The sequence below is a fragment of the Lissotriton vulgaris genome, chromosome 2_1, assembly GCF_964263255.1.
Source record: "Lissotriton vulgaris chromosome 2_1, aLisVul1.2, whole genome shotgun sequence".
In the NCBI taxonomy this organism is placed as follows: Eukaryota; Metazoa; Chordata; class Amphibia; order Caudata; family Salamandridae; genus Lissotriton; species Lissotriton vulgaris.
The window spans coordinates 1,828,661,358-1,828,680,000 of NC_141687.1; the positions used below are offsets into that span (position 1 = coordinate 1,828,661,358).

Here is an 18,643-nt window from a genome sequence, read left to right on the forward strand (position 1 = left end):
TTGTTTTGCTCTTGTGACCGCGACCTCCTCTGTGCCTGATACCGCCCAGCATTATTTAGCCAGCTTGTTATGCCCTTAGCCCTTCCCTGCCGCTGCTCCCCCGCGGCCCCACCCCCGCTCCCTCCAGCGAACCTCCGCCCTCGACACCCCGCTCCCGCCTCCCAGCTGCTCCTCCCTCACTCCGCCCCCCTCCACTCTCCACTTATGAATGAGTCACTAACGCGCAGCATTCACGCGCAGCGTGCGCGCCCTATGCGCACCGAAGGCGCGCCAAAGGTAAGCCCATCTACGCCCGTCCGCGCCCGGACGGTGCCCAGCGCCAGAGCCCCTGGCCCCCGCAAAATCAACTCCACCCGCCTAACATACGACGCCGTAAACCTATCTGCACTCAACACCGGCTGTCTTCACGACTGCCACCACGCCGCCCCAGGATGCACCCATGGACCCTTCACCTGCCAATCCTGCAAGTTCTGCTGCATCAGGACCCACACTACATTCATAAACGCCAAACAGAGCTCCGACAATAACCACCTGAAGTGCATCCTGCTCAACACCCACTCGGTCCACAGACACGCCATTGAACTATGGAACCTACTAGACACCACAACGCCGGACGTCGCCTTTCTTACAGAAACCTGAAACGCTTCATCAGCTCCCGACATCGCCATAGCCATCCCGGATGGTTACAAGATCATCCGAAAGGACCGCATCAACCAATCTGGAGGAGGCATCGCCATCGTCCACAAGAACACCATCTGCGTCACGACCAGCTCCGACGACACCCTCACAGCCGCCGAACACCTTCACTTCCAGATACACACCGACCCCAAGACCACACTTAGAGGCACCCTCATCTACAGACCACCAGGACCCCACACACAATTCAGCAAAGACATCACTGACTTTATCAGCCCACACGCCCTCCCCTCCGAGAACTTCATTCTCCTAGGGAACCTCAACTTCCACCTGGAAAAGAACAACAACAGCAACACCACCACCCTTCTGGACAACCTCGCCAATCTCGGACTCAAACAACTGGTAAACACCCCCACCCACTACGCCGGACACACGCTCGACCCAATCTTCTCCTCCAGAAAGCACGTCTCCTTCAATCATGCCACAGGACTCCACTGGACGGACCACAGCTGCGTCCACTTCAACTTCAAAAAGACCCCGACCCACCACCACCCACAACAAGTCCCCCGCAGAAACTGGAACAAAATTACCACCGATCAGCTCACCACATCGCTAAACCAAAACCCTCCCGCCAAATCATCGGACCCAAATCAAACAGCCATCAATTTCGCACAATGGATCACCCACTGCGCTGACGAACTAGCACACTTGAAAAACCATCACAACAAGCCAGGTAGCAAAAAAGCCTCCTGGTTCAATGACGACCTCAAGAACTCCAAAAAGAACTGCCGCACCCTCGAGAAAGCCTGGCGAAAAAACCCAACCACAGACAACATGACCTCCCTCAAGGACGCCACCCGCAAACACCACTAGCTGATCCGATCCACCAAGAAATCAGCATTCAAGGATCGACTCGACAACAACGCCCACAACAGCAAGGAACTCTTCAACATTGTCAAAGAGCTTACCAACCCCAGCGACGGCACCAACAACATCACTCCCTCTCAAGACCTCTGCGACTCTCTAGCCGCGTTCTTCCACAGCAAAATCGCTGACATACATAATAGCTTCGGCCACCAGTCCACCCCCCTTACCACCAAACTGAAGCCCCCCACCACCACCCTTTGCGCCTGGAACCCGATCAGCACTGAAGACACCATCCGCCTGATGAACTCCATTCACTCCGGATGACCAACCGACCCATGCCCCCACCACATCTTCAACAAGGCCGACTCCATCATCGCACCCCATCTCAGGGATATCATCAACTGCTCCCTCAACTCCGCTACCATCCCGGAAAGCTGGAAACATGCCAAACTCAGTGCCCTCCTGAACAAACCTACAGCAGACCCCACCAAACTTAAGAACTACTGCCCCATCTCGCTCCTCCCTTTTCCTGCCAAAGTCATAGAGAAGACCGTCAACAGTCAGCTCGCCGCCTTTCTTGAGTCTATCGGCTCCCTCGACCCCTCACAGTCCGGATTCCAAGCCAAACACAGCACCGAGACCGCCCTCATCGCAGCCACAGACGACATCCGAACACTACTCGACAACGGGGAAACAGCTGCCCTCATCCTACTGGACCTCTCCGCAGCGTTTGACACGGTCTGTCATAGCACCCTTGTACAACGCCTCAGCAACGTTGGGATACAAGGAAAAGCATTGGATTGGATCATCTCGTTCCTCGCCGGAAGAACCCAGAGAGTCTGCCTCCCCCCTTTCAGATCAGAGGCCACCGAAGTCATCTGCGGCGTACCACAAGGATCATCGCTCAGCCCCACCCTCTTCAACGTCTACATGAGCCCCCTCGCATCCATTGCACGCCAGCACAACCTCAACATCATCTCCTACACTGACGACACACAGCTGATCCTCTCCCTCACCAAAGACCCATACACCGCCAAAACCATCCTACACGAAGGGATGAAAGACGTAGCCAAGTGGACGAAGAACAGCCGCTTAAAACTGAATTCAGACAAGACGAAAGTCCTCATCCTAGGATCACCCCCCTCTGCATGGGACGACTCATGGTGGCCACCGGCCCTGGGCAGCGCACCCTTACCAACGGACCATGCTCGCAACCTGGGATTCATTCTAGACTCCTCCCTCTCGATGACCCAACAAGTCAACGCCATCTCATCATCATGCTTTAACATCTTACGTATGTTCAAAAAGATCTTCAGATGGATCCCCACTGAAACAAGAAAGACGGTCACCCAAGCACTTGTCACAAGCCGACTGGACTACGGAAACACCCTCTATGCCAGAACCACAGCCAAATTACAGAAAAACTCCAACGCATTCAGAACGCCTCCGCCCGACTCGTCCTAGACATACCCCGCAACAATCACATCTCCGGTCACCTGAGAGACCTTCACTGGCTCCCCGTCAACAAGAGAATAACGTTCTGCCTCCTCACCCACGCACACAAAGCCCTCTACGACCTAGGACCCAAATACCTCAACACACGCTTGACCTTTTACACCCCCACCCGCCAACTACGATCGTCTAATCAAGCCCTCGCCGCGATTCCACGCATCTGAAGAGCCACCATGGGAGGAAGATCATTCTCCTACTTAGCGACCAAAACATGGAATTCTCTCCCCACCCACCTCCGCCTCACACAGAACCACCTCTCCTTCAGAAAACAACTCAAAACTTGGCTATTTGATAAGTAGCGACCCCCCACCCCCTCAAGCACCTTGAGACCCTCTGGGTGAGTAGTGCGCTATACACATTTTGACTTGACTTGACTTGACTATGTCTGGTGTGCAATCTGATCTAATCATTTTGTACAGTGCACAATTAACCCCTTCCATGCTCATGACGAGCTCAGCTCGTCATGAGGCACAGTTGAGCTGTGCTGATGACGAGCTGAGCTCGTCATGACACCAGCAAAATGGCAATTTCCAGCACAGGGGAAAAATAACCACAGCAGCGATGTGGTTAATAGACTTCCCTGTTTCTGCCTATAAAAGGGCTTTAAACGACTCTGCAATGAGTCACTGCAGTGCCAGATACTTAAGTCCAAGCAAAAATTGTTCAGTTTCTCATTCAGGACTGTAAAACATTTAATATAATCTATGTCAACAATGCAGGGCGTGTTTGCATTTCACTTGTTGTACCTTACTTTGCATTTCCTAAGAGTATTTTGATTTTCCGGATGCTATGACTCTAGTTATATTTTCATGCAAGGCGTGTCTCTTGTTTTGTGCATACTGTGAACTGAGTCCCCTCTACGCGTTTGTGTTTGTTCAGTTTCTTCATGGGTATTCATGACAGGGGCACAATTGAGAGCTCTGGCGTTGAGGCTGAAGACAGTGCGCGTTTCTCACAGTGCCTGCCAATGGCAATAAAGGTGTTCAGACTAGGTCTTCTTGTAAGTCCGTGAAGGAGAAAAACACAGCAGTTGAAATATTGATAGCAGTAAAGGAAATTACGCACGAGTAAATCTACACACAAACTTTTACTCTTACACTTTAAAGTAAATTCACTATTTTAGGCTTTTCACCATTTACACGTGTACATTTCCTTTAAAGAGTAGGCTTACATGTCTCCACCCCTGAAACCAGGGGGAGGAGCCAAGTTTACAAGTGTAAAGTTACTACTTGTAACATTTCAGACATAGGCGAAAATCTCTGTCACCAGTTCCCCCTATTTTAAAATGTAGGCAAACATTTTAAAGTTTATTCATGTTTTAAAAAAATAGTAAAAATATTTCAAGTTAAGTATTAATGGTAAATAATTTAAAATATATATTTTAAATGTAGAACAAAATACAAAAAACATGCTACATTATTATTAACTTAATTTTGAATTAAATATTTAATTGTTTTGTACATATTAAATACAAAATATTTTCCTGAAGCTATAAATTAAAAGATTCCTACCTAAAGTATATAATGTATATTTATTTATAAATTAAATGTAGTATATTTTTAAAAAGTTAAAATAAGTTAATTAAATGTAATATTAGTTCCTACAGGGCAATTGTTTTATTTCCCTGTCTCCATTATTTTCTATGGGAAGGTGTTGGAGTAGCAGTGGTTGTCCATGTGTGGTGCTGGACTTACTCCTGGTAATGAAATGCCTCTTTTCGCATGATCACCCCAAGTGTTTGGACTGATGCTGCTGTTTTTTTTTTACAAAAGGGGGGTTGATGGACGGAGCATCTGAACCAATCAAACACTCACACCCAGTCAACAGATCTGGGTTTAATCCATCACTGTTCTTTAGCCCACTCTGCCACCCCAGTTCAGACATGGCCATATGCAAATCAGTCTGACCCTGTGCCTCATGGGAACAGTCCAGCCCGAACTGCCAAGCCATGCCTTCCCTGGACCGGAAAAAAGCTTCAGAGGACCGGTTTCTGGCATTTCAGCCGTCTTCAGCCCGGCTTGCTTGAATCCAGTGGCAAAGTGAGCAAGGGACTCACGTCTGAGCATACCCTGCCAACTTATTGCAAACAAAGTGGTACAGAAGAGGGTGGTGATGGATGGAGCATCCGCTCCGTCCATCATCCCCTTTTGTTTCGCTGTTTTTTTTACTTCAAAAGTGCACTGAGTCCTGCCAATCAGGCCACAGTACCAGTGCTCTGACCCTCAAAAAGTGCATGTCTAAATGGTTCACCCACAAATGTCATAAGTATAACTTACTGATAAGCCCATGATATATGGTGCCAGGGTTCTCCAGGGCCTGTAAGTTAAAGTGCCTCTTATTGCCTGCAGCGCTTATTGTGCAACCACAAGTGAAACAAATGATAGGATGTCTCTCAGCACGCCATTGCTGGCTGGCCGGGCAGTTTTTCTACTGCTAACTTAAATCTGCCACTTAAAGTAATGGCAAAGCCCAAACCTTCCTTTTTAAAATTTATATGTCACCCCTAAGGCAGGACCACTGGCCGTGTGCATTAAAGTAAAACGTTTACAGACATTTCTCAACTATACATGACCTGGGAGGTAAAAACCCTGCGTTATAAGTTTTTCTGTAGAACGGCTAGTAGCCCCATTGGCGAGTGCAGAGTTACACGCTAACAACTCAGCAGCACTAACTTCTGACTGTAGCTACTAAATTTGATAATTTTGGGTATCAATCCTGACTTGATGGGAAAGTGCAATGTAGTGAAACTTATGGCCAAATGGTAACTTTAGTAAGTATTCCATAAGCAAACTGGTGCATGATGGGCACCCCAGATTCCGAGATGCACAGCCTGTAATATTAGTTGAATCGAATATAAGTTTAAATTAAATCAAGTTATCTATTATAATCAAAGGTTATTCCAGTTTCATCAGTGGTTACATAGTTCATACAGTGGCAGCATGCTTCCAATTTTCATGTTCATAAGAAATACCCATCCAGGCTTTTTTCCAGCATGTTGGAATGCACGTTTTCATCCTGAGTAGCCGTAATAATGTACACCCAATGCATTTTGTGCAAAGAGCCCTTCATCGTGGGGTAATTTTCTGTGAAAATAAAGTTTGAGTCCACCATGGAAACCATTGAGTTAGCACCGTTCTCAGCAGCATAGCTGTCCGATGCACCAGCCATATAACAAACAAGATTGTCCTAAAAAAAAATAGTCCTTAACTAAACCTGGTTAATCACTATAGACAACTTGGTTTAATTTCAACTTATATATAATTCAACTGATGTTGCAGGCTGTGCATCTCGGAATATGGGGCGCTCATCGCGCACCAGTTTGTTTATGGAATAGTCACACAAGCTAGGGACAGAGCATAAGCCGAGTTCAGCACTCCAAAAAATGTGCCTGCGTGCATTCTTTAAGTGTTCAAACAAAATAGTGTAAATAAGGAGTGCATTCGACCACCTACTTAAATAACTTTAGTAAGTAGCCACTTTGTTGCCCAAAGTTTTCCAGTATGAATGCTACAATGGTTCAGGTTCTTAATTCAAAGAAAACATTTGTGACTTTAAATGATTAATTTCAATAATCCTATTCAAAGATCAAAAAAATAGTTCAGTACCCTTCAGAAATTTTATCAAAAGATATATATTTTCATTTGTAAGAAATATTTTGTGCGAGTATACAATAATACAAAAGGTGCTCCTAGAGTTACACAAACATATGTCAATAACAAAGACAAACTTTAGTGTAAATATAAATAACAGTGGCAAAAAAAGAAAAAGTTATACACAATAACAGGTTTGATAATAAATATTCATTAAAACATGTATTGCTATTGAAACGACTCCCAGACCAGAGGAAATTAATCTGTACCCCTTTTGTAAATCAAGACGTTGAAGTGTTATATCATAAATAGGTTGCAGGCAGTGGGTTGCATGTTTGATTATTCAGGGTTGACTTAAGGCCTTTAAAAAAACCTGATAGGACCCTGTACAGGTAGTGAGTTTATTACACTGTATGGCAGAGGTCTTCAAACCTTTTGATGCCGAGACCCCCCCTGTAAAAATTTTGTAGGCGTATGGACCCCCTCCTAACAAATATTTCTGGAACCTGGTACTCCTCATCCTCAACAACCATACACGTTCCCAATTCCCACAGCAAATCATTTTTATGGTGGGGAGAAAATATTAAACAGTGTTTAGCAAACTAAAAGTTTGTGGGTGACTGTGGATTGGAATCAGAGGCTTATTACACAGTTCAAAAAGAATTACCCAAAAATTCACAATGGTACCTTTTCACAAATAAAACATATTTTGGCGAAACATATTTGGATGAGAACACCTTTCTGAACTAAAGTGATTAATGTGCTTGTTTTTCTCCAGAGAGACGGTCAATCTATGATTCCACCTTATAAATACCAGTTTAACACCCAAATATAGCAATAAGCAAGAAAACGGTGACCAGTCCCCCTTTGCCAAGGACCCTTAGTGCGCAGCAACACTTGTTGCTGATTTTTAGTAACTAGTGAACTGTTTGAGTTAAAAACTTTTTTTTTGTTAAAATAAGCAGCTTATGTGGCAGATGATTGACTATGTGGCAAATCGTTAATTATGTGAATATCGCTGCGGTTGCACAATTGCATAATCCATGTGCCCCTGGATATAATGGCTTTAATGCATGGGCTGCAACTTTAGTGCAATTTAAGAAAAAGGGGTAACCCTGTGTCCCTCAGAACCTGGGTATTTGTAGTTTAAAATAAAAATGGTTCTGTTGAGTCGGACCAAATACTTTTGAAATATATTCATTAAATGAGACCACAAGCTCTCTGATACAAGTCCAACAATTTGAGAAATAAATGCTCAAAAGCTTTAAACCATGTAATCAAATAATTGTATTAAGAAATTTCAAACATTTGGTATCCGAATTGCAATCATTCTTAGATAACATTCAATGTCTGCAGTGACTGTCAAGTATAAAGTGACTTTCAGTGAAAAGTGCTCAGTGAATGAAGAAATATACAGTGCAAATTATGTACAGGTATATACAAATATCTTCGTTGGCCAGATAACAATTGTAAACCAAGGATTCCTAGAGTTCCTGTCTGGATCCTGGTATTTCTGGGCCTATGATGTTCATCGAGGTTTCGACCCTTTTGCGCCTCAGTTGGTGGTCGCGGCGGGTCTTTATCAAGACAGAAGGGGACAGTTTGGGTCTCAGACCAGAGAAACTCAGCCTGAGCCTGTTGGTGACGGTACTGCCAATCAATTCTTGCGAAAATGATTTCTAATTAGAACGGACAGAGGTGCTTAGTTCCTCTTGTGCAAGCGCTTGCACGAGAGGAACTAAGCGCCTTCCGCGCGCATGCGGTTAATTCCAGGGGGAGGAAGTAGTCCCTTAAGTTTCTTTCACACTGTTTTTCTAAAAAGGTTTTATTCTTAACATTATGAAAACAAACACTTCTATTTTAGCAAAAACGGACTCCTGGTTATATTAGTTTGCTGCTGTTGTTTAATTCAGTCATGTTTGGGGGTGGCTGGAGGGCCTTGATAGTGTGAGCACTTGGGTGTGTCAAAGGTTTAGCTAAAAACAAACATTCTCTACGTTTTTCAGGTCCTTCATCATCAGGGAGCTACATATAAATGAAGGGTCAGCTTAAATAAAAAATAAAAAAAAGTGCTACTTAGTGGTCAAAGCAATATAGTACATTATTAAACCTCTAGTAGTTAATCCACCTTAATAAACGGTCTGTGTGTAACTAGAAAGCCACAAAATTAAATCTTGGTTGGTACAGTGGAGAATGGTGATTTGGGTATTTAAACCTCTGCCTCCCTCCTCGGCAGGTTGCCAGCAGGACACGCTGTGCCCTTGTGGTTTCAGACGTCCCATTAGCCCCATCAGCAGTGCAGTTTTGTGGTTTAAGTCACTTGGGCTTTGGGTTTTAAAGTGCAGGAGTTGTAAATTTGTAGGCAGCTCGGAGAAACCTAAGTTTACGGTGTGCATACGATGTTCATCTGTGCCAGTGCACTGTGTGTCGCTCACTGGTGTTGCAGGTGTTTACAAACCAGCATTTTGAAGGTTTGCTTGTTTTGTAAAAAAGTGTTCACTGATTCATTATTGTAGCAGTAGCGCATGGCCCCTTAATCTGCCTCATATTTTAGGCAGCAGGCCTCGTATTTATGACTTATATAGACTATAAATGCTGCCTTTCCGAGAGCAGCACAAACAGCCTTGCTGCACAGATCTGTGGAGCTCTACGCAAAATTACATTTTCCCGTTTGAGTGCTCATTTTTCCCTAACAAGGGCTTTTGAGGACACTTTTGTTATGTGGCCCCCTTTTGGGGTAATCTGTTTATGCAGGCAGTAAGGCAGCTATTTTCAGTGGCCTTAGTCAAAGCCACTGGAAATATGCAGCAGGGGAGACCCAAATGTACTCTTGTCTTTGGGGAAGCCTCTTGGTTTTATGCGAGCCGTATGGGTCAATAGAGCCCGACGGGTATGCATGGACCTATTTGAGCATTAGTTTTACACAATTCCTTGGCTGGGCTCAATGTATTAATTACACCACACAGTCAACAGTGCATGATCAATAACTAAGGTGATCACGTGCTGCAATTTTCTGTGCAAATTTAGTTGGCTTGACTAACCATCCTACCTTATTAGTTGGCTTTTACTTCTATGTGCGGGATCATTTATCTCCTGATCTAAAGGATATAACAATATAAATCACAATTCGTTTTTTAATATGTGTTATTCTCATTTCTTGGACGCTCAGTTAACTATTGTTTTGTCCTGATGATGACCGGATATTTCTACAATGGTCAAAACGTCGTTGACACATATATGTGGCCGCAACTGAAGAAGGATGCATTGTTTTGCTTTGTGTTGTTTCAGTTTTGTCCTGAACTCACCATGTCTATACAATTCCTTTTTCAATAACTTTGATACTTATAGACCTAGTAACTCGGTCTATACAAAGTACTGTTCTTTTTTTAAAACAGTGGAAATACACCCCTTAATAAACCGTCGGGGTCATTTTCCCCTTTTTAAACCAATTTATGCACATCACTCCTCTCATTTTCTTTTTCTTCCTTTTTTTGCACTGTGTAAGTGGGGAAACCCTCATATCTCTGGACACTGAACCAAATAACCCAGGGGTGCCTCGGGTTGAGGCTGGCAGTTTACGCACAGAAGATAACCCTATGATAACTGCCATAACTACAATGCGGGGCGGATGAAACATATATACCGCACTTCCAATTGCATTGATTTTTTTGAGGGTACTCTTCATCCTTAAACCTAAGGTTGTAAGGTGTAACAAGTGTCCTTTTTCTTTTGATTAACCTCGTCTAGTACTTAGGGGAAAGAAACAGACACAATTTTTTCCTCATCCCTCCATTTTGATGAACATATATACAATTCCTTCCCCAGCCACCTGTCATGTTACACACTGTATTGTTTATTTAATGTTGTTGTTTGTGTACTGTTATGAGCGTCATTGTCTTACATGTTTTAATACTTGTGAATACATTTTTGATATTTTGTAATTATCTGTACATGGGTCAATGTTATTGCTTTCCCCCTTTCCTTTCTTCACCCCCTTTCTTTTTTCTAATTCCACCGATTGGTAAATGTTACTGTCACACTTTTGGTTCATTAAAATCAGGGCTGCCACTATCACCACTAACCTGGGCAGAGAGAACAGTAGCTACCCTCTAAAGGAGGGTGTACTATGGGTGCTCCCTCACTTCAGGCCAGGCTCTGTTGTCTCAGTCCTCAAAACAGGGGATCCATCAGTGAACAACGTTTTTGAACATTAAAAACCAAGAAACTGCAAACCTTAAAATAACACAGGGCAGGGGGAACAATTTCCAGAGCCATGCATCCCAAAACTACCCTTTCCATACCAGGCCCTTCCCTAGAAGACCCATTTTTGAAACAGGAATGGGGTTCAAAGGTTTGGGGTTCATGGGCAACCTGAAGATGCAGTGTTAGTAGTGTCCGTATTTTGCACGAGCACTCCAAAGTCACTACTGTACTGGGATTCCATGTCCCAAAAACGAATGAATACACCACCACATTCGTGTTGCCTTAAACCAAAATGCATGGCAGACAATTCATGGGATAAATGTTTCTTGGCGCTTGCTTAGAATTAACGAGAGGAGTTCAGTTGCACCTTTAGTTTATATAGCAAGATAAATGAATGCAATGTAAGAGTTACTCAATAAGGCTTCATTGGTGACATTGAAGTCTGGGTGGTCCAAGTGGGATACGTTTTCAAGCCCCTCCTTTCACGTTACAGATTTAAAAGTATTGAGCAAAACCATCTTTGCCTTTCACTTGATTGAGGCATGTAATAGCCAGGCACTCTTTTGCATGAAACCACTCTTCTATGTGACTGACTCATTATAGTCGTCTTTGTTATTAGCATGCAGTATGATTTGCAGAAGGGAAGTACCACCTGGTTTCACAAATCCCATTTCTCATTACACAATATAAATGCCTGGACTTTGTCCTAACAGCTAGTGCAAACACAGCCTTATATGCCATACGTGGCCGTGATTAGACACCCAAGAATGCTTGTATGACACACTGTGCAGTTTCCAAGTGAAAAAGGAGCGACATAACACTTGTAGGCGAAATTATTCGAACACCCAAAGGTAGGGGCGGCTCTTCCATTTGAGTGGAAGAGCGTCGCCCCACAAGCCCCAGGGCCGAAAAAAAAAAATGGTAACAAAGTTTGTTTATTACTTTTTTATTTTTTAGCAAACTGTGTATCAGAAGGGGGCAGGGCCATTGCTGCCAAGCGGCAGCAAGGAGCTGCGCGCTGAAGTTTCAAAGGCGCATGTCTCTTTGTCAGGCTGTCTTGTGGCGGCCAACTAGACTTGCATTTCAAAGAAAGCGCAGGACTCCAGTGCTCTTGAGAGCGCTGAGTGTGGCCACTCCCTCCAATCCTGGCGCTACTCTCATGCTGGTGAGAGCAATGGCAGTATTGGATAGTGGAGCTGGCTGGGCCCTGCACTGGATCCGGCCTCGAGGAGAGAAGGCCCGAGCAAAGAGGACGATGTCGCACAGCAAGCCGGGAAGGTAAATCTACTTTATTTATTTCTATTTGTGACCCCCCCACCACCCTCCGTACATGCTAGCCACCACTGCCCAGAGACCGTTTTACACATCTGCTCTCTGTACTCAAGATCCGGGACTTGCACAGGCTCCAGTTGATTTGTGCATCAATCCCAAGCAGGCCTGAACATGTGTTTCTGTGTGACACTACTGATCTCTGTCTCGGCTTTGTTTGAGACTTCGAGTCTGATTTACGGCTTGGCGGATGAGTCACACCATCACAAATGTCACAGATAATCCGTCTGCCTTATTCCAAGTGCTTTAAATCCTAATGCACTTTTTATAAGGCAAACAGAATATCTGTGTTGTTTCTGACTCAGTAACCCTCCGCAAACTTAAAATCGGGTCCCTAATGTTGTTGGACCTTCTGGAATTGGTTTGAGGGCCACAGCACAAACAGCAGCCACGGGGCCAAACCTGTGCCCATTGGGGCCTTCCACCTCTGGTTCTGGGGCCCCCTTATTACTAGATCAGAATTAGAGACTCTGGACAAAATGGAACGCAATAACACTTAATAACTCAATGTCCCACCAGTACTTGATCTTATCAAAAGAAGCACATTATTCTACATTAGTTAAATATCACACAAATCAAAACATCAGTATGCATGGAAATGAATGTTGGTAGTAAAATCCTGCCTCCTTTACAGTGATACAAAAGTGGGTGGTGATGGATGGAGCATCTGAATCAATCAAACACTCACACCCAGTCAAAAGATCTGGGTTTAATCCATCACCGTTCTTTAGCCCACTCTGCCACCCCAGTTCAAACATGGCTATATGCAAATCAGTCTGACCCTGTGCCTCATGGGAACAGTCCAGCCCGAACTGCCAAGCCATGCCTTCCCTGGACCGGAAACAAGCTTCTGAGGACCGGTTTCTGGCATCCCAGCCGTCTTCAGCCCGGCTTGCTTGAATCCAGTGGCAAAGTGAGCAAGGGACTCACGTCTGAGCATACCCTGCCACACTTATGGCGGCCAAAAGCGGTACAAAAGGGGGTGGTGATGGACGGAGCATCTGAATCAATCAAACACTCACACCCAGTCAAAAGATCTGGGTTTAATCCATCACCGTTCTTTAGCCCACTCTGCCACCCCAGTTCAAACATGGCTATATGAAAATCAGTCTGACCCTGTGCCTCATGGGAACAGTCCAGCCCGAACTGCCAAGCCATGTCTTCCCTGGACCGGAAACAAGCTTCCGAGGACCGGTTTCTGGCATTTCAGCTGTCTTCAGCCCGGTTTGCTTGAATCCAGTGGCAAAGTGAGCAAGGGACTCGCGTCTGAGCATAACGTGCCACACTTATGGCGGCCAAAAGCGGTACAAAAGGGGGTTGTGATGGACGGAGCATCTGAATCAATCAAACACTCACACCCAGTCAAAAGATCTGGGTTTAATCCATCACCGTTCTTTAGCCCACTCTGCCACCCCAGTTCAAACATGGCTATATGCAAATCAGTCTGACCCTGTGCCTCATGGGAACAGTCCAGCCCGAACTGCCAAGCCATGTCTTCCCTGGACCAGAAACAAGCTTCCGAGGACCAGTTTCTGGCATTCCAGCCGTCTTCGGCCCGGCTTGCTTGAATCCAGTGGCAAAGTGAGCAAGGGACTCATGTCTGAGCATACCCTGCCACACTTATGGCGGCCAAAAGCGGTACAAAAGGGGGTGGTGATAGATGGAGCATCTGAATCAATCAAACACTCACACCCAGTCAAAAGATCTGGGTTTAATCCATCACCGTTCTTTAGCCCACTCTGCCACCCCATTTCAAACATGGCTATATACAAATCAGTCTGACCCTGTGCCTCATGGGAACAGTCCAGCGCGAACTGCCAAGCCATGTTTTCCCTGGACCGGAAACAAGCTTCCGAGGACCGGTTTCTGGCATTCCAGCCAGAAGCTTGTTTCCGGTCCAGGTGATGGATTAAACCCAGATATTTTGACTCGGTGTGAGTGTTTGATTGATTCAGATGCTCCGTCCATCACCACCCCCTTTTGTAATCATTTACAGTGAGGCAGGATCAGCCAGTGGGCTCTACCACAGGTTAATTGGCTCTGAGTGACCTTAACATGAACATGAGGCTGTGAGAATGGCTACAAAAAACCAGGAGACTTTTCCAATAACTAGAAATGGATACGAGTGTCAGTTCATGAAGAGAGAGGAAGAAGACAGTGCAGCAAAGTATTCCTATTAAAACAGAAGGAGCAAGGAATCGAGGGGCTGACAAGGGGAACACAAAACAAACGTGGGATGTATGACGTTACAACGCATACTTTTACAACGCATACCTTTACAACACATTTTTTACAACGCAACATCCATTACAAAGCATTCCATTACAACGCATGCCATTACAACAAATTTTTAAAAACTACCTTTACAACTCATTCCATTACATCGCATACTACCTTCACAACCCATACCATTACAACGCATAACATTACATTGCATGTAAGGTAAGTATTGGATAGTGTAGGGGTAAAAATGACTATTCTAACTCCAGGTGGGTGTGATAGTAGGGTACATTTTGGATAGTGTAGGGGTAAAAATTACAATTCTAACTCCAGTGGGGTGTAATAGTAGGGTAAGTACTGGATAGTGTAGGGGTAAAAATTACTATTCTAACTCCAGGGGGTGTAATAGTAGGGTAAGTGCTGGATAGTGTAGGGGTAAAAATTACTATTCAAACTCCAGGGGGGGTGTAATAGTAGGGTAAGTGCTGGATAGTGTAGGGGTAAAAATTACTATTCTAACTCCAGGGGGGTGTAATAGTAGGGTAAGTGTTGGATAGTGTAGGGGTAAAAATTACTATTCTAACTCCAGGGGGCGTAATAGTAGGGTAAGTGCTGGATAGTGTAGGGATAAAAATTACTATTCTAACTCCAGGGGGGTGTAATCGTAGGGTAAGTGCTGGATAGTGTAGGGGTAAAAATCACTATTCTAACTCCAGGGGGATGTAATACTAGGGTAAGTGCTGGATAGTGTAGGGGTAAAAATTACTATTCTAACTCCAGGGGGGTGTAGTAGTAGGGTAAGTGCTGGATAGTGTAGGGGTAAATATTACTATTCTAACTTTAGGGTGGTGTAATAGTAGGGTAAGTGTTGGATAGTGTAAGGGTACTATGTGTTGTAATGCTATGCGTTGCAATCGTATGCGTTGTAATGACTGTGGTGTAATAACATGCGTTGTAGTGGTATGCGTTGTAGTGTCATGCGTTGTAATGGTTGCGTTTTAATGGCATGCGTTGTAATGGATGTTGCGTTGTAAAAGTTTCTTTGTAATGGTAGTGCGTTGTAAAAGTTTTGTTGTAAAGGTTGTTTCCCCAAACGTGCAGCTTGAAAGTCCAGATGGCAACTTAAGCGGCAGCAGAAAGTCACAACAAAGAGCACATTTACCAGGCAGATGGACTAACGCTGACCCACAACAGGAGCCAAAGAGACAGCAAACTCTAAGGTGTTTAAATACTGGACCACTACCTATCGACCAAGCTGCACATTTACTATTCTCCATAATCTCCAGTCCAGTCCAAAATAGCTTTATTCGAGATATAATCATAAAAGCACAAAAAACAACATTTAAATTATACATACTTAAACATTTCTTGGCTGAATTATACATAGTCCAAATGATTAAAAGACTTAGTTTAAAATACTAGGATCTGAACAAATGGAAGAAGTACAAATTTCATATTACCTGTTTCCATACAATACAAAATTCCTTACGACTAAGAATAAAAGCAATTTAATATCGAATCAGTCACAGTCTATGTTCAAACTAGGTAAACTAAAGATATTGCTTGACATAGAATTACCCAGATATTAAGTTCAGCCTTATATTACCCACACCCACCCTAAGTATTTAGCTACCGCTACTGTAATGAATGGCAAAGTACTGGTGCATATAAGCCTTTCACCTTCAGCACTCCTATTTGTGCCAAGTAGTTTGCACATAGGTTTCAGCCAAACTCTCCTAGGGGTGGCATAGGCAGAGCAGGCAAAGAGCATATGAGTGACTGTTTCATTGTAACTCCCACAGGCCGGGCAGATGTTATCACTTAAAGGGGTCCACCTGGAGGTAAGAGATCTTAGGGGTAATGAACCTGCCCTAAGTTGGAAATACAGTTTTCTATCTCTTGGTTTAGTGATGGTATCCCAGTAGAAATCAAGTCTGGGGATACATTTTGTTTCCAAGAAAATGTCCGCCATTGAAGATGAATGAGTATTACTCCAAACATTAGGGGTAACCCCAGGGGCGTAACACAGGCCCCCGCAGCCCACGCGGTGAGGGGGGCCCCTAGCTTCAATTGGCCCCCTAGGCACTCAACTCTGGCCGGAGAGCTCCTGATTGAACCCGGAGGGGGCCCCCCTAAGTGCCGTGCTGGGAGGCCCCCTCACTTTTCGTTACGCCAGTGGGTAACCCATTCCCAGTACTTCTCTTTTAAGATCTTTTTAGAGGGGAAAGAGGCTTCAGTTGGATTCTCCCATAACATTTACATACCCAAGCCTACTATACTATTTCTAACACCCCTTAACCAGCCAATTTTGTGAAAGCCATCAGATTTTTTTACATCGAGAAAACCAGCGGTGTATGATGAGAGTTCAGGTGTTGTCCACAACCGTGCTAGTATAAAATAGGGCGCAGTTTGGCAACATCTGTAATGGCATTTCTACCCAGATCATGCCTTAGCGGCTTTAAGGGAGTGCTCGTGTGCTGGGAGCCGTCATCAGCACACGAGCACTTTGTGCCATGACGGCTCCCAGCCGTCATCAGCATGGAAGGGGTTAATATACAAAGAGAATAACATTGGTGCCATAACACAACCTTGCCGCACCCCTCGTTCAACCGGAAACTGGGTGGTGACCCTACCCTGTCCCCCCATCAAATTCTAGCAAAGTTTGCCTCATGCAACCTCATTATCAAAGTTAAAATCTCATCAGAAAGACCTAGTTCACTCAATGTCACCCACAAACAGGAACGGGGGACAAGGTCAAATGCTGCTTGTAGGTCAACAAAAGCAGCATTGAGGCTACCTTTGCCCAGAGTCACTGTCTTCCAATATAAAAGAATAAAACGGAAGACTTGATCAATGGTACTAGTATATTTATGGAAACCTGCTTGAAAGGGGTCAGTATACTGCTCTCCTCAATCCAATCTAAGATTTTGTTCAGGATCATCGTCCCAACTACCTTTTTTATCGTGTCTATCAAGCTTATAGGTCTCTCGTTCCCTGTCTTTGTTTTGTATACTGGAATTATTTTGGCCCCTTTCCAGGAATCCGGTACCGGGACACCCTGGGTCATTGCATTTGCCATCAGCAAGATGTATCTACCCCATCTTGCTTTATCGTAGAGGAACACATCCGTGGGGACACCATCGGGTCCCGGCGCTCTACCTCCAGCCACTGCACTAAAAGCTAATAAAACATCCTTGTTATTAAAAGCCTCATCTAAGTAAAAAACATAACTAAGATCTTCCATTTGATTCTCTAAAGGGCTACACGCATATTCTGGTCTGAAATAATGAACCCATTCTTCTTGCGAAACATGATTTTGTGGCTGATCTAGTTGGCCCCTTCTGCCCCATTTTATAATACTCCAGAATAATTTATTGTTGTTCTGCAAGCTGGCTTCTTTGAGATCCTAGGTCAAAAAAGAGCTGCTGATGTAGGGTAGGTGCTTCTATACCAGCACCCAACGCAAACATACTGAGGTGCGGGACATCAGCTAGGACTAGCCAAGGGACACTGTTCCCCAGTGGGTAGAGTACTTCTTTTATGTAGGATAATCTACGCATCAAGGTTCAACCATCAGAGCACAAATAGTGGCCATATGGTTATACATTTAGTACCTTTGCTTCTAGCGGGTAAACTTCTTCTTTGGAACCTCACCTTTCACGTGCACCATTCACCTTACTCTAGGTCCTGAAAAAATGCCACCGATCCTACAGGGGACATACGAGGCCTGTAACATGTCGGCCTTTTAGCCGTTACTTGGGCACATTAAGCCCCACAGTCACCCACCAACCAGTGTGGTTTTTTATCCTACCAAGGGTACTACGCTATTAAAATTCTCCCAGTAGATACCCCTAGGTATTTTAATATTTTTCTTATCTTCACAGCACGCACTTCACTCCCTCCACCCCAGATTCTAGCCGGCATACCCACATTCACCTGTCAGCTTTTCCCTCAAAAGATCTCAGTGAAAGTGACCCTTTCATTAGGTGTCCCATCGGGCAATGTAGATCCGGCCCGACGAGAAGCAGAAGCCCAGTGATGAAACATGACTCCCTTCGGGAAGGCTAACAAAAAGAGGCAAGACCTTACCCTCCCCTTCGGGACTAATTCCTTGAGACCGGGGATGCACACCTGACTCTCTCACTCTCTCTTTTTCTGTTTTCTTTTCTCTCTCTCTCACTCCTTCTCTCCCTTGATGAGTGGGTGAAACTGTACACCCTACTCCTGGAACAGTGTCCCCCCTTGATTTACTTCTTTGAGATCCTGCCATCTGAGCTCATCCCGTA

General features: G+C 44.7%; 1 protein-coding gene across 3 annotated transcripts in view; it reads right to left on the minus strand.

Moving 5' to 3' along the window:
• PAQR5 (progestin and adipoQ receptor family member 5) overlaps positions 1 to 18,643 on the minus strand; it is a 278,294-nt gene that overhangs the window by 78,638 nt on the left and 181,013 nt on the right. The window lies entirely within an intron of this gene.